The sequence below is a fragment of the Phodopus roborovskii genome, unplaced genomic scaffold (assembly GCF_943737965.1).
Source record: "Phodopus roborovskii unplaced genomic scaffold, PHOROB, whole genome shotgun sequence".
Lineage (NCBI taxonomy): Eukaryota > Metazoa > Chordata > Mammalia > Rodentia > Cricetidae > Phodopus > Phodopus roborovskii.
Window position 1 is genome coordinate 4998827 of NW_026126547.1, and position 20721 is coordinate 5019547.

The 20721-nt window shown below is 42.5% G+C and overlaps 1 protein-coding gene across 2 annotated transcripts in view; it reads left to right on the forward strand.

Moving 5' to 3' along the window:
* Nucleotides 1-20721, forward strand: part of Vwc2 (von Willebrand factor C domain containing 2) — a 128906-nt gene that overhangs the window by 2727 nt on the left and 105458 nt on the right. The window lies entirely within an intron of this gene.

A 20721-nucleotide genomic window follows, 5' to 3' on the forward strand; every position in this document is an offset into this window, starting at 1 on the left:
TGTCTTAAATATCATAAGAAAACATTTTTTTTCTTTTTTGCTTACTAGTTGTCAAAACATGATGGAAAGCAACATTGAGAAGCCCAGTTTCTGGTTTAAAGTGTTCTAATCGGAGAGGAATACAGGGAATTCTACTTCTCTTGATGCTCTCTATTGGGTCCCAGGCTAGGGCTCTCAAGTGCAGTTATTTAGTGGGATTGTACATCCTGCTGGGAGATAGGTAACCTATCTCTGTTTTTTGAAGAAGAAACTGAGACAGAGAATGTCTAAATAATGAGCTGAAGATAGGGAAGCTAACAACACGCATATTTTTGTACCAAACTAAGCAATTCTACCTATAGTTTATGCTTTAAGCCCCTCAGACTCCACTTGAACTCCAGCCCAAGCCCACTGGAACTTAGGTTTGCTTTGAGGTTCTGCCCAGCAAGCATGTCCTGGGCGTGGTGCCTGCTTCTGGGTTAGGAACCTTGAAATGTACTTCTGTCTGCATTTGCAAACAACCCAACCTGGGTTTCACCTATTGTCTGACCCTGGCCCTTGACTTAATTAACAAGCCAAAGGCAATCCCCCCTCCCCCCCATCCCCGCCAGCGGAGGGCATCCTGAAGTTGCAAATCCTAAAGCAGAGGTTGGAAGACAGGAAGGAAGCCTTTTGTAATTGTAATCCCCTGGAAATTTGTGGATTCCTGTGAAAGGCACGTTGGTGAATGGGGTGGATTGCAGCTTGTGGAGAATAGTGGTGTGCAAAGCCAGGAAGAACTGATCTACAGATAGTGTGTAAACTGTGTAACCAGCGTTGTGATTCAGTCAGGAAACATGGGTTTCCATTTGGACTTGGCTACTGTTCAAGTGCATGACTAAAACAAGTAATGCATGTGTCCTCTTTGGATTTTATTTTTGTTCTCAGTGAGATTAGCGATCTACTATCTTCAAGGCTCATGGTCAGGATGTATCTTCGAATGTACCATATTCTTTAGCTTCAGCCCTTTAGGGAACTTTAATGAAAATGCCATAGGACCCAAACTCAGAAGATATGTTGTGGAATCAAGAACACTATCCTCAAAATACCCTCCTGTGCACTGGGGAGTCTGCCAGACAGCTCCCCAGATGTGTTGGGTTCCTAGCACAATTCTCTTAAGTGGTTTGGGTACATAAGATAATCAGGGTCTTATAAAGTCAAAGACAAACAGTTGTTTTTAAATTAATAACATTTGTTGCTTGTTCTGTTTATAGAGCTCCATGGCACTTTAGACAAGCTTTGTGAGGTTAGCTGAGGAATTATTTTACCACAAAAATAGAACTGAGACACTTCCCAGAGGAGCCATCCCTGCACCTGAAATCACAAATACAGAAGAACCCAAACTTCTGTTGTCATAATTCATTGCCAAAAACTAGAAGCAAGGGAGCTGTCTTTTCCTTTGGAGAAGGGCAACCTCTTGTTTGATTTCTGCCTGCAATACCTGGCATTAGATAGAGAGAATGTGTTTTCAAATTCTGGGAGAGGGGGTGATAGTGACAAAAGAAACAGGAAACATTAAGGTATTCATGTCTTCCTTATTCAAATAACTCTTCATGCTTTCTCCATCTCTCTGTATGCCCCCTCCCTCCTCCTGTGTGTGTGTGTGTGTGTGTGTGTGTGTGTGTGTGTGTGTGTGCGCGCGCGCATGCGTGCATTCTCTCTCTCTCATGTGTGAATATATACATGCACAGAACCAGAGGTCAATATGTAGTGTCTTCCTCAGTTTCCAGATTGTTTTTGAGAAAGGGTCTCTCACTGACCCTGAAGCTTATTGATTTATATAGACTGATTGGCCATGTCTAGAGACCCTCTTGACTCCAGTCTGTCCAACGCATGAGGGGTACTGGGATATGCCACAGTACCCGGCTTTTATGTAGGTGCTGGTAATACAAACTCTGGTCCTCATACTTGCGCAGCAAACTGACTGAGGCATGTCCAGCCTGACTTTTCATTCTTAACTCCCAGGCATTCTTTACACATGCTAGGATGTCACATGTTTGGATATTGCCAAGTGTCATAACTTTATGTGTTTTCTCTTATGGAGTTTGTATAAAGATTTTATTCTGTGAGCCATCCTTGTTCCTTAATTTTGTTATCAAGTAAATTTCTAGTTATTTGTCTTATTTGGTATGGCTAATAGAAGTCATCTGTGCCAGTGACTATTGTTTTCCCACACTACACAAGGACCCAACACTTGGGTCGGGTAGGGGGTCTTCAAAGGATCAGAAAGGAAGAGTGCAGGCGGTTCAAGTCTGTGGAGATTGTGGGTGGCAGTGATGGATATTTACTTTGCAAATGGCCTCCTCATACTTGCTTTGAGTATTCAAAGAGAGATGTTATCTGTCCCTCAGTCTATTGTGTGACATAGGAGAGGGATCTTCAGAACTGTGAGCTTGAGGTAGTTATGAGGAGAAGGACTTTCTTGCCTGAGGAGATATGGAGCTCAGCCACAGGCTGGTCTCTGCTTCCTGACAGAGGAAATTGCTAGCCCTGCTTGGTGAATACTTGAAGTGAGCAGCAGATGAAGCTCTGGGGCTGCCAGCTGCCAGCAGGTGCCTGTAGTGTGTGGGGCATTTAGTTCCAGTAAGCAACTAGCACCTTCTTGGTTGGTTTCTGTGCTTCCCTGTCCTTGGGTACATGTTACCCACCCCCTCTACTCCCTTTTCTCTCCTTTCTGGATACTTTAACCCTTATCAAAACCCCTGATATTTATGGCTGCATATCTGTAGAAGACTTTATTAGTCAGCAAAATATCACAAAGATGATATTGGTGACAAGGATGATGGCCACGCATTTCCAGGTGGCTTTAATCCCATTTGATTCCTGAATAGGGTGGGGGTTAGTAGTAGAATGCTTTCCATTGCCTCTTGAGTTATATATCAAGTGTCTTCTTCAGCTTATGGCAGCAACAGACATCCAAGATTAGAACAAGTTCTGTCTGCTTTGTGCTTCCTAGGAATATTAGTCGGTTGGGATTGTCATAACAAGTACCAAATTAAAAAACAAAACAAAAAAAAAATGGAAAGGTGCTAAGACATAGAAATGTATTACTTTATGGTCTTAGAGGCTAGAAATTTGAGATCAAGGCATATACAGGGTCGATTCCATCTAGGCTGTTTCCTTAGCTTGTAAAGGTCAGTCTTCTCTGTCTTTATTTGCTTTTTTTCTTCTAGATGTTTATGTTCAAAGTTTCTTGTTTTCTTTTCTTCCTTAGTAGATATGATTGTTATTGTGGGGATTGAATCTGTGGCTTTCCACATGATTGACAAACATGTGGAAAACTAAACCTTAAGCCCAAAATTTCTTGCCAGGGTACCAGTATAGTTGGAGTTATTCCAGTGACTGCATTTTAACTCAGTTTCCTCTCTCAAAGGCTAGGTATCCAAATACAGTCAGATTATTAAGTATGAAGGTTGGGACTTAACTATAAATTAGAATACAGTTCAGTCTTGAGTGTCAGTGACCAGAGTTGACCTTGTGGCAATGAGATTAAGAGACAAACAAGACAAGTGGAGTAAAGAGGGAGATATTTACATGAAGTAAGGAAATGTTTATAAAGAAGTCATAGTGGAAAATAATAACTTCAGGCCAACTAACATCAGTTTGACCCAGTATCAGTTCCATTGTGTGAGTCCCACTTTTGGAGTTTTTATGTTGCTTCTGTGGCTGCACGCTCAAGTCACCAATAGCTAGAAGGTGACTCTGTCACTCTGTTAAGTTTTAAACTTGCCCCCCATGATGATTTCTATTGGTTGAAGAAGCTGACTGAATTTGTAATTCATAAACAAGAAATAATTTTATTTTGACCTATACAAAATTGTTCTCATTGTGGGAAATCTGGTTCTGGGGTTTTCACCAAGGCCTAAATGGGAGTCTTGTAGCCTTGTTCAGGGTGGAACTCATGTGGTTCTCTGAAGTAAGACTGTATCGGATAGCTAACCTTACATGTTTCTTTGCTTCTAGTTGGATAGTATCAATTCAAAGTGTTAGTGCTGTTATCACAGCAATCAGAAGCTCAAATGGCAATTACTATGTCTTAGGGAAAAATATGAATTATTAGTGGAAACTGCTTTGATGGACCACCTGTCAGTGCTTAAGAACTATTGAAAAAGAAAGAACTGTGAGGTGTCTGCAGACAAATTAGATGGGGGTTAAAAAGTAAAAGCAAATGTGTTTTCTCCCCATCTTTCTATTCCTCTCCCTCTCCCTCTCTCTCTCTGAAAGATTGACTGTATGGCTTGCTATTAACTGCATCACAAAATTCTCATTTCTAGAATTTCATCAATGAGAAGAATATTTTCACATGAAAATTGGGACAAAAAAGTCTTTTGCAATTTTGGATACATGCCAGTAAAACAAAATCAATCATATTTTCAGTCTAATGGTGTTTATATTCTTCTGGCTGATATTGCCTAGCCAAAACAATGCTATTACTATCTACTCTCACTGAGCAAGTAGAATTTTGTGTATGGCAATGAGAATGCATTTAGATCCACCTACCTATACAAAGGGAACACTTACACAAACTTGGGCACCTGGATGATATTTATGACTAGCAAATAATTGGGACCAATTACCTAAACATTTCTTTATGTGAATTTGTGACATTTTGGACTCAAAATAACATAAATGTCTATATATTTAAAATTGGGAACTACTGAGTTGTAATGATATAAAAACATTTAATCCTAGGCATTCCATAAGAACAAAGGGCAATGATTCAGTTACAAAACATTAGGTCTCAAGATGTAGGTAGGACCTTGGAGAAGGCCATATCTGGGGCCCAATCAAATACAGCTGGAGATTTCCAATGGTTATGTCTATGGCATTGGTTTATCTAGAGCCAGTATCGAACAAGTGAAAGGTTCATGTCAATGCACAACTGTTCAATTCCTGTGGAAATAGGATGGCTCTTACAAAGCAGCTGTGGAGGGACAGGTGAGCACACTGTCCTTAGAAGCCTTTTGCTCCCTCATCTGGCCCCCTCTCTGCTTAGTGGCTGTTGTTTTATAGGCTCTGGTCCTGAAGTTTCACTTCATTTTATTCAGTTGTCTTCAGAAGGAGTTCCAGGGTCCTCGGATCCCTGGCTATTAGGTCCTACTCTCTTCATTTATGGTCACAGAGTTCATAGAATGAGTACATTCTGGTGTGAGCCTGTCTGCTGCATCCTATGTCCTGGGACATTTTCAGGGTTATCTTGTCTTCTGGCAGACAATACACTAAACATCTCTTACCATCAGAAGGAATGAGGTGACTGAGAGCAGTTTGAAATCTTTGTAGCTCTGAGCAGACATGAGGAAAATCCTACTCTCAACACCTGTGAGGATGCTCAGATGAGTTCTGCTGGAAAGATTTGAGTGTGACTATGCCACTATGTGGCTATGCTGTTGTGTGGCGTAGCGCTCCTGAGGCCTCCACCTGAAGACACACTAATCATCAAGGACTGATTTGTGGAGCTGTGTTTTAAGCATTTTTTATTTAGATGAAATCTCCATATTTGATACATTCCAATATAAAATCAGCCCTTGCATTTATTTCCTCAAAATATTTTGATTACCATATGCCCAACATCAGGATAGATCTTGGAAACACTGTGAGAAGCAAATGAGTCCCTCTAGTTGACAAGTAGGGCCACTGTAGTACATGTCCAGAGGGTCTTGGTGCCGAGCACTGAATGGACAGGAGGAAGCCACTCTTGCTTGTTATTACTTGGTATTAGTAGTAATAAACATAATTCTTGCTGACGGCTTATTTTTAAATGACCAGAAGCTTCAGGGCAGAGGTCTTAAGGGACAGAAAATCTGTTCAAATGTAGCCACCACAAGCTATTGAAGGATAGACTTGCCAGCTAGGCCTGTCTGCTTGGTAAACATCCTTCACAGTATTTTCCTGACCATGTAGCTGGAAGTCCTCCTTGCTGCTCATGCGTTCCCAGGCTGAGATCCTGCCAGCTGGATCTCTCTTCTCATTCTATTTCTGTCAGGCACTGGGGTGCGGCCAGGACATGGGCCGCCTTTCGGATCTTACCGAAAGGATGATGTCAGGCATCTGCCTGTGGCCTTCTAATTCTCTCTCACACAATCCCTAGGACAGTAGGAAAGCATGAAGACAAAAAATTCAAAATGTTTCATGAGTACATTTCCAGTTATGACAGAATGATGCTGCATTAACCACAAGGAGACCATTCCTTTCATAGCAATAAGGAAGATGGCCAAAATTCTACATTTTACAAAATGCATAAAATCCTGGATATCATGCAAAATATACCGGTGTTTTTCAGCATTCTACTAAAGTAAGGAAACTCAGAGGTTTTTGTAATTCACAGTTTTGGAAGTTATAATCCATTCTCGGTTGGCCCTATTGTTTTTGGCCAGTGGTGATGGGTTGTGTACTTCCTATTGGGAGTACTTGGTAGAGTAAATTCAGTCACATCAAGACCCAGGATCAAAAAGAGAGACTTGGCTAAGGTTCTACAGTCCCCTTCAAGGGTATCCTCTTGGAGGCTTGGGTCTATCTGTTGTCTTTAGCAATCTGAAGCTCCACTACCTCCCAGGAGTGCCATTTCAGAACTGAGCCTTTAATGTATAAATTAAAGGGGACATAAAAGGCCAACCAAAGGATTATCTTTTGAAAAGCATAACTGAGATGGTAAGAAAGTGAAAGGCATTGATCCCTAGAGGTGGAAATTATAATCCACACAGCAAAGTCTGCCTTGACGTGGTAGATTTCTGGAAGCTTCTGCTGGCTCTTCTTAGCTCTCATTGGGGCAGTCTCATGAGTCTAGGTAGTCGTGGAGGGAATCAGATCAATATTAGCCTCATAAAGCCAGTATCTGCTCCTCAAAGGGCCTTATCACTGCTGGAGGAGAAAGCAACTTGATGTTTCTTTGTGTAGTTCTAGTTTCTGAACTCATGCCCTCTTACAAGTATGGAAGTGAGATCATTCTTCCCCAAGAGGTGTATAAAACACAAGCTTTTCTGCTTTCCTCAAGTTAACTGCTTAAAAAGTGACCAAAGATGCCTAACCTAAATAAGCACAAATAGAGGAAACACACCTTCCACCTAGGTTACTGAAACCACCACAGAGAGCATTCTAAGCAATGTGAATGATCTCCAAATGAAATCCTAACTAGGGGAAGACTGGGACTTACAAGTGAGAGTCAGAAAAGAGCAAAGCTGTTGAACTTCCTTGAGATTCTGAAATGAGAAATGAGTACATTTAATATGAATTAAGAAATGAATGCTGAAAATAGCCATCCAGGTAGGAGATACAATCATATTCCAACTACTTGTCATCCTTAAAAAAAAAATCATGTGTGACCTGCACTAATGAAGTAATGCCAAAATAGGAATTCATGTCCAGGAGTAAGTGGGTTTAGCAGAAGCAGATTTGCAATGGTTAATCTTCATTGTTAAATTGATTAGGTTTAGAATCCCCTAAGGAATATGCTTCCTGGCATGTCAATGAGAGGCTTGCAGAAGGAGGAAAAGGCCACAATGACCGTGGGCTGTACCAGTCTGGGATATGGATCCAGACTGATGAAAAGAAAAACAGGAGAACTCAAACATGATACTGCAACCATCTCTTTCCAAACTCCAGACTGAGGATGTGGTGTTATCATCCATCTCACATCCCAGCACCTTGACTTCCCCACGATACACTATATACTCTACCTCAAAATAAGCTGTCTTTACATTGCTTTTGTTCATCTTTTTGTGTCCGTAACAGGAAAAGTAGGTAATATAAGACTAGACACTAATGAAGAGTTAATTTAGTGAGTCAGCAAATAAGTCTGAAGAAACATGTGGCTAGAATAAAGGAATGAGACGTTCTAGCAGAGAGGAGAAAAGCTAAGGTCTGGTGATTTCTTCCTAGACTGTAGACTGTGGGAGAAATCAGGAGACAGCTCCAAGACTTTGTTACTGCAGCAACACCAATGTTCTGATTCAGAAAGTAATAATAAGCTGAGCAAAATGGCCTCTGCCTGCAGTCTCAGTTAATGGGTTGTCAGACTACCAGAGGCGTGAAGAACATTTTTGGCATCAGATGACAGAATCTAGAATGGAAGCCGAGTGTGTGCAGAACAGCTAGACAGCTCACATCCTTGGTGCATGAGTGGGTCCTGCACAGTGCCTGCCTCCCTGGTGGGAGGAAGAGACAGAGTGAGCAGATCTGCCTATGCCTGGGTAGATTTTCCTGCCCTGGAATTTGAATTGGGAAATTTAAACACCAAAACCCTCTAAGTCCATCTTTGAATACTCTCAGGAAGGAAATACAGGGGGTCAGTCTCAGCTTTAGGGCCAGATCAGGAAATAGGTAGACACATTCAAAGGCTCCTCCGCTGCCAAAGCTGCCCTGTGGCAGGCGCCACTAGCCTCCCCCTTGACCATGAGCGGTTTTTATTACCCTTTCCAGAATGAAGATCAGAGTACTTCAAAATGATCTCCCTTCTTAGTGGGTTCTCTGAACCTGCCACTGACTGGGCAATTCCATAGCTATGTAGCTATGTCAGGCACACAGAAGTGTAGTGAGGGTGAGTTGAAAAACAAAAGCCTTCTTAAAGGGCTGCTCAGTCCCTGTGGCTGGAGGAAGGCAGGTGGGTGGCCTAAGGGATGAACTGTGCTCTCATGTCTCTACTTGGACAGCTTCTTGATGTTGGCCGAGCTTCTGGGTTCCAAGGTTCTCCAGGAAGCCAAGAAAATAAGATCATCTTGCCTCTGGATAGTAGGGAAGGAGGCGAGACATGCTTTAATGGTTAGGTCACAGGAATATTGGTTCCTATATGTCTGCTTGCAAAAGCGAGTCCCTCTGTGAGTAAGTGAGCCCAGTAGGCTCCTTTGCATCGAGGTTAAGACCTCAGACAAAGGGGTGGGGTGACCTGGGAACACTGCTGGTACTCTATTCACATATGTGTGAATGGCACAGAAGGGAACTTGCTGGGGGCAGAGGTAGAAGGCTGAGGTAGAGAACTGCAAAAGGGATTAGGCGTGCAGATGGTGAGCAGGCTCTGAGCTGTAGCACTCAGGAATTGATAGCTGATGCACTCGCATGACTTTGACATGACAGCTGGACTGGTGGTGTCCACAATGGTTTCCAGAAGAGACACCTTAGCGATGTGGGTGTGAGCCCTTTGGCCATGGCCCTGGCAGCTCTGTTTAAAGGCAAATGAATGTCTGTTTGGGCATTGTCATCATTATCTGTTTAAGATGACCATTGTTTGCCATCTTAGATGCCATCTCACATTAAACATGCTAAAAGGAAGCATGGGGATGTGTTTCATGTGTGTATGCATGTATGTGTGTGTACATGTGTGAAGATATATGCATATCAGTTTCAGCACATTCACGTTTTCTTCACTTGGCTAAAGACCCCACCTCTGTCCAGCTAGTTCACTGCTTCATTTTCCTACCTGAATGATCTCTGAATTTAATTTATGTTTCCTACAGTGGGATCCATTCACAGGTCTTTTCAAACCCTACTCCTTGGATGATATTTTATTTTACTCGTTTACACTATTGAGTGAATAGTAGACCCTCTGCTTCCTTCTCCCAAGAAGCACTTAAGACTTTGGGTCTTGGGGGGGGGTGTTGTTGTTTGGTTGGTTGGTTTTTTAATAAAGAAAAGCGTGGTTCAACTTTTAGTGAAAGTTATGAGAAGGCTTCTTTCATGCAATTGGGCTCTAAAGTAGTTGATCACATACACATTACTAAAGGGCTTAATTTAGGGATCTCTGACTGAGTAACTATTCGTTATTTCGGAAGAATCTCAATATCACTCCAAGGCAAGTGTCTGGAGACTCTAAATCTGACTGCATATGTACAGCCCTGTGGCCCTTGGCATGCTGGAAAGCAAACCCTTCCTGTGTTGGTCCTGGTGAATAGCTAAAGTCCTTGCCACACCTTAGAGTCTCAGAGGCTCAGGATATGGGCAGGAGCCTCCCTAGGTATTGCACAACCCAGCTACTGGCCATATTGGAAGGAGAATGCGGTGATACCTTGATGTTTCTTGAAAAAAACTCACCCCACCTGCTCTTTGCCATGGCCAGAGAGGGGGCAAGGCTAATCAAAGAGGCGAGCTCTTGCCAGCGGTGCGTAGGGCATGCCAGAAGTGGCATACTTTGTATCGGTTCATCCATTTTGACTGTGTATCCATCAGTCTGCAGGCACCATTTCTTAACTGTCAGCAAAGCAAGCTGTCTTGCTTTCTTGTATTCCTCTAAATTACTTAGCCCTTTGCTAACAAATAAACATGCCATGTGAACACCATGGACATTTTCTACTATTAACTGTCCTAGCAGACTCCTGTAGGATCCGCAATAATCTGAGGGAATTGTTCCAACAAGGATTTGAAAGACTTTGGCACATGAGGATCTTACAAAGTTACTGGTTGGTGCTTGAAAACAAGGCTGTGTCACTTTACCTCTGTTCTCAGGCTGCTCTGTGAATTTACAGTATGGTCCATGGAGATTTGTTTTTTCTTCCAGACTCTCAGAAACTGTCAGCTTCTGGGGATGGTTCTTAATTAAGTCCCTTTCTGTGCAAATCCATTCCCTGACAGAGCATGGAAGACAAGGAATAACAAAAATGTCTTCTCTGAAGAGCACTTGCAGCCAGGGGAATGCCCTGCGGCTGTCCACTGCTGCTTGGCTTTGAGAATGAAGATCTATTTCTTTCCAATTTGGAAATACTGCCTTCCATGGAGAGTACCAAGAGGGAGCAGAGTTTGCCTATGCCCTGTTGGATCACTGTCCAACAGAACACAGGGAGTGCCTGCCAGCTTTTCCGGCACCATGGGAACCACCCAATGACTCATACAGACTGTTGCTTCTGGCCAGATTTGGCGGTATAGTGGGTGAATAGTTTATCAAGTCAGTATCAGGAGGAGAATGTAGAAGCAGGGTAGAATTGATGAAAAGGGAACTATGAGTTCATTCCAGATGTGTCCTGCAGGTGTAAGACATCCAGTAGAGTAGTTTAGGGCCATTGTAGCCAAGTGTGTGTGTGTGTGTGTGTGTGTGTGTGTGTGTGTGTGTGTGTGTGTGTTCTGATTCCATAATATAGACCAGACCTGAGTAGAACATTTAATCAGACCACCAGTGTATTTTCTTCACTCTGTCAAAAGCAACTCAAAAGGTATCACTCTGCATCGTGTCCCATCTCTGAACAATGAAGTTCTAGCTTACCAGAGTTAATGAGATATTAAGAGTACTTAGTGATTTTTCAAGCCTTATGCTCAGAGAGTTTTGACAGTTGGACATGCTGGACAGTTTTGATAGATTAAGTGTCTAAATAGAACACTTTCGCCACCTGGTGACAAAACTGTGGCAGTGATTTTTGAGGAGCTGTTAGCCCTTTGCTTTTAGTTCTTACCTCTAGCAACTTGCTTGGAATCTGAGCTCATCAGGGACTGAAAGAACAGCCCAAATGCCCATGTGGGAGCTGGAAGATCGTTAGCTTTAGTTTGGGGACATTTACTTTAGCTTGTGGCTCCTTAAATTAGAAGATGGTTGGAAATAGTAGTCCTTATCAATTTTTGCTTGAACTTCTATTGGAATGTTCTGGTCTTCAAGGTTCTCAGAAATCCCATTACTGGGGATAATTACTCAGTGATCCAAGTGATTTTCTCCATGATAACAGGTCAGTTTTATTTACTCCAGAGAGGAAAGACTCCTATGGCATCAAGTTGTCGGGAAGGGCACCCTATCCTTGGCACCTCTCTGGTTTCTTGCCCGGTTCCTTGTTGCAGAATCCAGCCAACTGTATGAAGTACAAGTTAAGCATAGGCACCCATTAGTGGTTATTAGTGGTTCTGAGTGGTTTTGCTCTTTGGAAAACTAAGTTTAGGGACCCTCTGTGAAAATAGAGGACTGTACCAACTGGTGGGAAGAAATCTGGGCTGAGCAACATTTCAGAGTTTACCCAGCAATCCATGAATGTGCTTAGCATTGTGAGTTCAAGCTAGTATGGACAGAAAGCACTTAAGATTTGCATCTGAATTTCTTGTTATTGTCCCCTAAATAATATAGTCAGACAACTTCTCATAGAAAATTTGGTAAAGTAAGAATTATAAGTCACCTAGAGATCAGTTTAAATTGCAGAAGGATATACATAGGCGTCACAGAAATATGACTGCATTTTATAGAAAGGACTTGAATATTTGTGGGTTTGGGTCTCTATAGTTAAAGGGAAATCCCATATGAATACTGAGAGAAGACAACGCTAGCCTTCTCTAGCAGTTTATGTTTATTAGTGCCTAAGCATATTGTGAGTGATGGTTTAAGTCCATCTTTCAGATGTGGCACAGAAACATAAGTCACCTGTCCTAGTTTGCATAATCAACTGGGCAGACCTAGCTTGGACTCAATATCTGGCTGTCAATCTTGCTCTTACACTAACATAGATAATTTGTTGTAAATCCATGTGTCAGGCACTGTGATGCTCTGATTGGACCTTCCTCCTGGCTTTGCCACACAAAAGCACAGACATTTAACAAGAAGTACTGTATAACCAGCCTTAGTTTACCTTCCCAAATCACTACACCATCACAACATGGACAAAACCACCACCACCACCACCATCTGGCTTCCTCAACTCTCTGTCCTGACCCTTACTTGTTCTTACTTGGGGAAAGCTGGAAAAACATTTTGTCTTTGTTGCCACAGACCTCCCCACCACAACATTCAGATTTGAATTTTTCCTTGGACATCTGCAGGAGGCTGGTGTAGGGGTTTTCTTCTGGCTTCAGGGGCATAAGTACATAGGATTCTTTCAATTGTGTTACCCATCTGGAACGGTGATGCCAGGGCCCAGAGGAGCCTTATACAGGCTGGGACCTAAGTGTCAGTATCATCCCCACCCATAGAGATCTAGAGGCATTATTTATTTGCTCCTTTTCATGTTTGTTTTGAGACTGGGTCTTGCTATATTATATAGCCCAGGCTGGTTTGGAACCTGCAGTTAATCCTTCTGAGTGCTGACATGGCAGATGTGCTCCACCTGCCCTGTTTGTGGAGCATCCTTAATCCAGTCCCCTATGGTAAAGGTCAGGCAGACCCACTGATAGGGTCCAGCAGAGCAGCATGGAATGCCCATAGCACTCTCTTCACTGTGTTTGCCCCTCGTGAAAGTGATATAGCTAAGAGAAATAAAGCCACTACCAACTGGTTACTGGTGAGGGTTATGAGTGGATTCAGGGCTATTTCCTAGCATACAGTAAATGTATTTTTATGTTTTTACATAAAGTAAGTGTATTTTTTAGAAGATCACATATAAAATATAGCCTAAGCCATGGGTAGATGTGTAGGTATCACATGCTTCTCTCATGTGCTGTATTTTACTGTGTTTGTTTCTGATGCCCATTTATTAAAGAGATGAAAGGATACAGATAAACCTCCCTCCCCATCCTTTCTTGGTCCTTCCTCTCCCTTCATTGCCACAAGAAGATAGGGAAATGAGCCTCCTGTGTTGACTTTATCATCCCCCCTCCCATAAGCACATGCCTATGAACCATGCCTTTTGTTGCATGAGCATGCAAGGTTGGTGTTTATATGCACATGCCATGAAATGCCATTTCTGTTCTTTTGTGACTTGCTTTGTCCCTGACAGAGTTTCTGATACTCACATATTTGTTTTCTGTATGATTATTCCTATATTCTTTGCTGTGTCCCATATTCCTCATGATTGATGTAACAGAAGACTTACTGGATCTCTTACCAACAGGCATCTATTTCTCATTTCTACTTTATCAACGGCTAAGGTTCTAGTTCTCAACTTAGATGGTGCCACAAGGTCAGCATCCTGGGCTTGGATGTATACCCAGGTGAAAGGCTATGCTTTCCGGGTCTGAACAACTGCAGAGTGTATCTATGTGGTAGATCCTGCAAAATTATGAAAAGAGGTCCCATCCTGTAGGCAAGCTGGCATCCAGGGAGAACAAGTTCAGAGAGTTCCTTAGAGTTAGCTGCTGAGTGTCCTTGACGCCCACCCCCCTCCAACTGCAAGAGATGGGATGGAGGCAGAAGCAAAATCTGGGAGAATTTCTTTCATTTCTAACCCTCCCTAGTTTTAGCTCCTGTACAACATGACCCAGAGTCCTAATTCCCATTTGCAAGTCAGAAAAGGTAAAAATTCTTGTTTGCTCAAACTTGCTATACTCTACAGTCTCACCGTGTGAGTGTAGTGCCCAAGAATACATTTCATTTGGTTTGATCAGATGATATATTCTTTCATACATCAGTTAACCATTCAGGCTGCATTTGCCATGCCCTTGGTTTTCGTTGTTTTCCCTTTCAATTTATAAAAGTAATTCAAAATTGATTTATAGGATTTCTTGGACACTCTGGTTACTAGTACTTGTATGTAGGTCCATTATGATTTGTTGCAGCTGCAACAAGTACCATTTATTAATCCTGTGAGTCTTCATTCATTTCATCTCCTACAGATAAACACTGATATTCTATTATTTAATATTTGTCACTGTAACAGAATACCGAAGGCAATAATTCACTTACAAAGAGGAAAGGGGTTGTCTACAGCCATACCACCCTGAATTGACCCAAACTCATCTGATCTCAGAAGCTAAGCGAGGTTGGGCCTGGTTAGTACTTGAAGAGAAGGTGGGGGGGGGGTTCTTTCAGCTTACACTTTGGAGGTTTCAGCCCATGATGCTGACATAAGGCATCCCATAATCACATGAGCAGGGGACAGAAAGCAAAGCTGCTCATTTCAGGGCCAGGAAGTAAATGAGAGTGAGGAAGAAACTGAGGTTCTTGTGTCTCAAATGGTCTCAAGGCCATAAACTAGACCTACCTCCTGAAGTTCCTCACCTCCTAATAGTGCCATCCTGTGATTCAATCTCCAGCACTCTAGCAATTGAGTTTTTCAGTTTGTAGTAATGGGCATGGAGGCACAGAAACAATAAAACAAATGTGAGGTTGGCTGCACTCTCTTTGACCCTTGTAATGAAGTATGTGAATTCAACAGGGCAGGTAAATGGAATTGAATGCATTGTTGTTGGTTAGTAGGCCCAGGTGGATCTTGTATTACTGTGGAGCATGTCCATCACCACAGAGCTAGTACCCCAGTGTGTCTGTATCTCCTACCTCTCGGCATGCCTACTATTGTGTATTTCCATTATAATTATGTTCATCTGGCCCAGCATGGGCAGTGTTCTTGGTATACAGATCTGTGTCTAAACTTGTCCTCTTTTTCATATGGTCTCCTCTGTTCTATAGTCAGGAATCCTCTCTACAGTACTTAGCTGTATCTGAGCTTATTCTATACCCAGTCATTGCACCAGAAGAGAACACTGTGTCTTTGAAACTTTCAGTATACACAAATCTCAATTAGCGCTTGACATTTTCTTAGGTCCCCATCCCTTCTCCCTTCTATCTCTTCTTCCTGCCCAGGCAGACTTTTGTGTTAACTTTGCATGTGTCCATGAGTAACAGGATTCTCAAAGATACCCACTTTAATGTCTTGTGACAAGCCTTTCAGTGGTTGGTGGACAGTTGCACAGGTTGTTGGTGCAGGTTTCCTTGCACTGTGGTGTCCCACTTGGATCTAACTCCCCCCCCCCTTCGCAGAATATAGTTCACACCTTAGATTTTCCATTTTGAAAAATAGATTAATTGTGTCAGTAGCAAAGTATGGATTTTTGCTTACTCAGTATAAAATATATCTTTTAAAGAAGACATTGACAAAAAGGGTGGAGGGTTAGACTGAAAAAGGGGTGATGGGTGCTGTGGGTTCTGACAGTGTTCAGAATTAGAAACCGACTTGATCACAGACTCCATATTTATCTGTTTAATACTCTGCACCATTTTACACAGTTTCAGATGTCAATTTTAGAACCGAGGAACCAGTGAGATAAAGTGGGTAAAGATGCTTGCCCCATGAACCTGGTTACCTGAGTTCAATTCTCAGGACCCACTTTGTGGAAGAACCGACTCCTCTAAGTTGTCCCCTGACCTCCATGTAAGCATGTGCCCCCCAATAAGAAAATATTTTTAATCACCACTTTAATGAATATCACACTGTCACCTGCATCTCCTTGTATATGAAATGTTCAAATGTCCTCAGGTGTTGTATCTAATCCTGGATCATTTTGTTTAGGGTTGGGCAAGCCCTCTGAAACACAGCTTTGAAGTTTACAGTTCACGCTTTTCATAATGCCCTTTCATAATGCCCTGTGCCGTTTAAACTTGTTTTGGAAGGGAGGGGAAGTATTCTTCCCAGTCATTCCTTTGCTTGATTCAGTCAATACATATGATTTCTGGAGCTTTTATAAAACACTTGCAGCTGGAGAATGCTTGAAGAAAGCCGGTTTATTTAGTTTATAGCTTGGGATGCTAAAAGTCCAAGGCCAGTCATCCCATTGCCCAGCTTCTGCTGAGGGTCTCATGGTTACTGTCATCACACTGGGGAGGGGTTGGGTTTGGCTCTGTTCTCTGTGCCTGGTGAAATTCTGGGGATACCAGGACGAAAATAGTTTCGGAGAAGTAGTGATTGAGAAAGAAGGGGAATGAGCTTTAGTATATCTCTTTGTTTTCATGATGACCTTGTTTTGTGTAATTGCAGAGTGAACACTTAAGAGTTTGGGAAGAGAAATGGGTAAAATGATCAAATGAGTGGTGACGTGGAGCATCATTTTATGATGAGAAGTTTTGGTGGAGAAAGATCTAAGCTGAAGCCTGTTGACTCATACTTCTTCTCTCAACTTAAATTAATCCCATCAACCAAAGCATTGCAATCATTTGCAGAATCTGTCTGGGATTTTCACCCCTCCCATTTGTCTGCTGTTGAGTTAGTGTCTGCATTTAGCATAGAACTGGTCCCTGGGCACCAAGAAGTGCTGCCTTTTGCCACAATGGAATTTCACAGTACCCACTCGCAGTTCTTAGTGACAAGGAGTATAATAAAGGGGACTAATTATGATAGGGTGGCTGACACACACAGCTCTTACACACCAGTGCCCCTTTCTTGCACCATAGAACAGCGTTTGAATTGGTTTGAGAAAGGAGTGCAGTACTCCCAAGCAGGGGGCAATTCTGGTGTGGTAAGAGAATGCTGTGGTGAAAACAGGAAGGAGCAGGATGAAGTATCTGGAAAGATTTCTTGTTTTCCAGGTGGGCCTGGTAGTGCATGTCTTTGATCCCAGCACTCAGGAGATAGAGATAGGTGGGTCTCTGTGCATCCAAGGCCAGCTCGACCTACATATTGAGTTTCAGGACAGCCAGGACTACATAATGAGACTCCATCAAAAAGAGAGAAAGAGAGAGAAAAGAAGAAAAAAGTGAGAGACATAGGCAAGATCAGCATTTAAATTTAAGGAGTTTTCTGTAGACCCCTCTTATGGTATTAGTTATTACAATTTACAAACAAACCAAGGCAGAGCTTCATACAGATAGACACCTAATTCCACCCAAGTTCATTAATACAAAATGTATATAACTTGCCATCTTGTGGGGTGCACATATTTGAGGCTTGATCCTCCTTGTGGTGATGGATGGACTCTTGAAGAGGTAGGGTGTTTAAGGAAGTAATTAAGTCATGTGGGGATACCTAGTTCATGTGTAAGGAACAGTGTTCATTTTTATGGTCTTCATTTTATACTTGAGACTAATTTAATGTATTAACTACTGTCTTAGTTTCTATTGCGGTGAAGAGACACCATGACTACAGCAACTGTTATAAATGAAAAACTTTAATAGGTGGTTTATAGTTCAGACCATTTTCATCATGATGAGACATGGCAGCATGCAGGCAGACATGGTGCTGGGGAAGTAGCTGAGAGTCTTAAATCTTGCAAGCAACTGCAAGTGGTCTCAGTATCACCATGAGTGAAGCTTGAGCAGAAAAAGACCTCAAAGTCCACCCCTCATAGTGACATATTTCCTCTAACAAGACCACACCCACTCCAACAAGGCCACGCCTCCTAGTAGTGCCACTCCCTTTGGGGGCCATTTGTTTTTAAACCAGCACATCCACTTTTACTGGATCAAAAGATACATCCTCAGTACTTACTGCATAGATTGCTGCTGCTGCTGTACATGTGACAGAGGCACACATATATCTACTAAGTCCTGTGAGGAAGCCCCCAGTTATAAGTGATCTACTTTTATCACCATCTAATTACTGTATTTATTTATACTTTGTTGTCCATGCTGTAATCAGAATTGTTTGACTGAAAATTTCTGCTTTGGGTTTATGTCTTAGATTTCCTCTAATGAGCTGCTGCTTGCAAGCAGAGTAACTACAAAAGCCATGTGGGCAAGGGACAAAGACCAGCAGTGTGAAATTAGAGCTCTTTCAGCAGGGGGCAGGTCCAGCTACTCTACTTATTCATCAACACACACACACACACACACACACACACACACACACATCTCACCACCACCACCACAAACACCATCTTATCCTCACTCTCCCAAAAGGTGGCAGAAGAAGTTCACATTTCTGAATTGTAGCTGGAATCATGGCATGAACAGAGAATGTTTTCATCCTCATTCCCAGCTGAGCAGAGCCTTACTATTGTTATTGATACACTTTAGGATCACTTCTGGTATATTGCTGTCCTGGGGCTGCTTAACAGAGTCAGTTTTACAAAGGTAGATGGCCAGTCCAAGTCAAAGCCAGAGGTGCAAGAAGATACAGCCTGAATCCCTTTGATGTCCCATCAGCCTCACAGGATCATACTTTGAATGTGCTAATGCTGAAGTTGAGCCTGTTACAACTTCCTTGCTCGGCTCCTGAGGTTCCATGAATGCTATTCTTGTTTTGTTTGTTTGTTTTATTTTGTATATCCTTTGTATTGTTTTATTTTTAAACTCAGCAACATTTCATATGCTGTCAGAACCATATAACAGGCCAAGGGACAGAGTTGAGAGGTGGCTTACTGGAGGAAAGACCCCAGCTCTATCCATGTTTTGATGGACACATCTCATCTGGGTCTATAGTCAGCAGAAATAGATTCAGTGTGACATTTGAAAGGGACACAGATCTGTACAAGTGAACAGGAGAAAAGTGAAAGCCAAAATACTTGGATGATAAGCATCACTGAACTTCACAGTCAGGAGGAAGCATTATTCCTAGGCATGCCTGGTTAACTGGCTGTAGCTTAATGGATGACAAGGAATCAGCACAAGGAGTAGCCAAAGAGCCTGACAAGTGGTCCCAGAGGAGTATAGAACCTGCGCGGTCAGGAAGGTGTATGATTCCGGAGGAAGTATCAGACTGTATTGTCCTGCATAAGCTAGGAATGTGAGCACTGTACAGGCATTTATGAAGTGAGGCTGGGTCCTGGGCCTCATTAATACACAGGAAAGACTGATATCTTAGTAACTAGGGGCCTGTGAGCTGCTGAAGAACTCTTTCCCAGGTGGTACCACAGAGCATAGGGCACCTCAGGGAACCAGCAGAAACTTGACACTTCCTCTCACCGTCCTTTCTTTGTAGGAGCCGGGGTGGAGTGAGCCTGGGATTGGAGTGAAGGCAGCCCCAGTGTGGGAGCTGATGATAGGAGATATGGGTGGTAGAACTGAGAGTCTGGAGAGGGACACTCATGTGTAAGGAATAGGGTTTTTCTGCCCACCACCCGTTCTTGTCCCGCCACGGCGCCAGCCCCAAATAAAGCACAGAGACTCTGTATTTGATACAATGCTATTGGCCAGGTACTTGTTTCTTATCAGCTAGCTCTGTCTTAAGTATTAACCCATTTCTGCTGATCTATGTATTTCTCTTACTGGGAGCTGGCCGGCATACTGCTTTCTCCAGACTCTCCATCTTGGCTCCTCCTTCCTCTTTCCTCTTTCTTCCTAGTCCCTCCTATCTACTTTCCTATTGGCCAACAGTGCTTTATTTATTAACCAGTATGAGAAACAGATACAGAATGACATCTCCCATCACTCATGGTAACCCTGATGGTGTATTAATTCTGTTTGAGAAGTGAACAAATCCCTATATAGCTGCATCAAACTTCTTAAAATTTAGTGACAGTAAAACCCACAATCAAATTTTGGATAAAGCATAGCAAACCATCATGTATGTCTACCAGTGAAGCCCTCCCATGGGGAGGTTTTAGCTTGGCCTGGAGATAAGGAACTTCATTTCTAGACCAGGTCGAGGCCTCATGAGGAAGGATGGACTCACTAAAGGCCACCTGCCTACATACTGATGCAGTCTGATTTTCAAGTTCATGTTTTGCCTAGGGAATTGATATAGGGCCCATTTTGTCTCCTTTAAATCCATCCCATGTTGAGCAACACCCTTTTTTCCTAAAGCAGCTTCCTAAGGACATATGCAGATATGTGACCTTCCTGTCCATTGCTAGCTCTACTGCCCTAAGCTGGGTAGGACTCTGCTCCCTTGGGGCATCATGGCTCTGCATCTCTAAGCCACACCATCTGCGCTTCTTGGCTTCTGCCAGAAGTCCTTCCAGCTAAAGGGATCTGACATGTACTTGACTGCTTCTCTTGCAAATTAAGTTCTTTGTTTTAAAAACTCAGAATATTTTCCTCATGTTGCTTGGTGTCTATATCTGCTCTTGAGACAGAGATGCAGTGCTCTAACCAGGAAAAACTAAGGAAAACAACAATGAACTCACATTACAAAATCCCCCCACACCATATTGTGCCAAAAATACTTTTTAAAACTGTGCTTTTATATTGTTGTAAACTTGGTTTTAACTTGCAAACTAGACCAATAT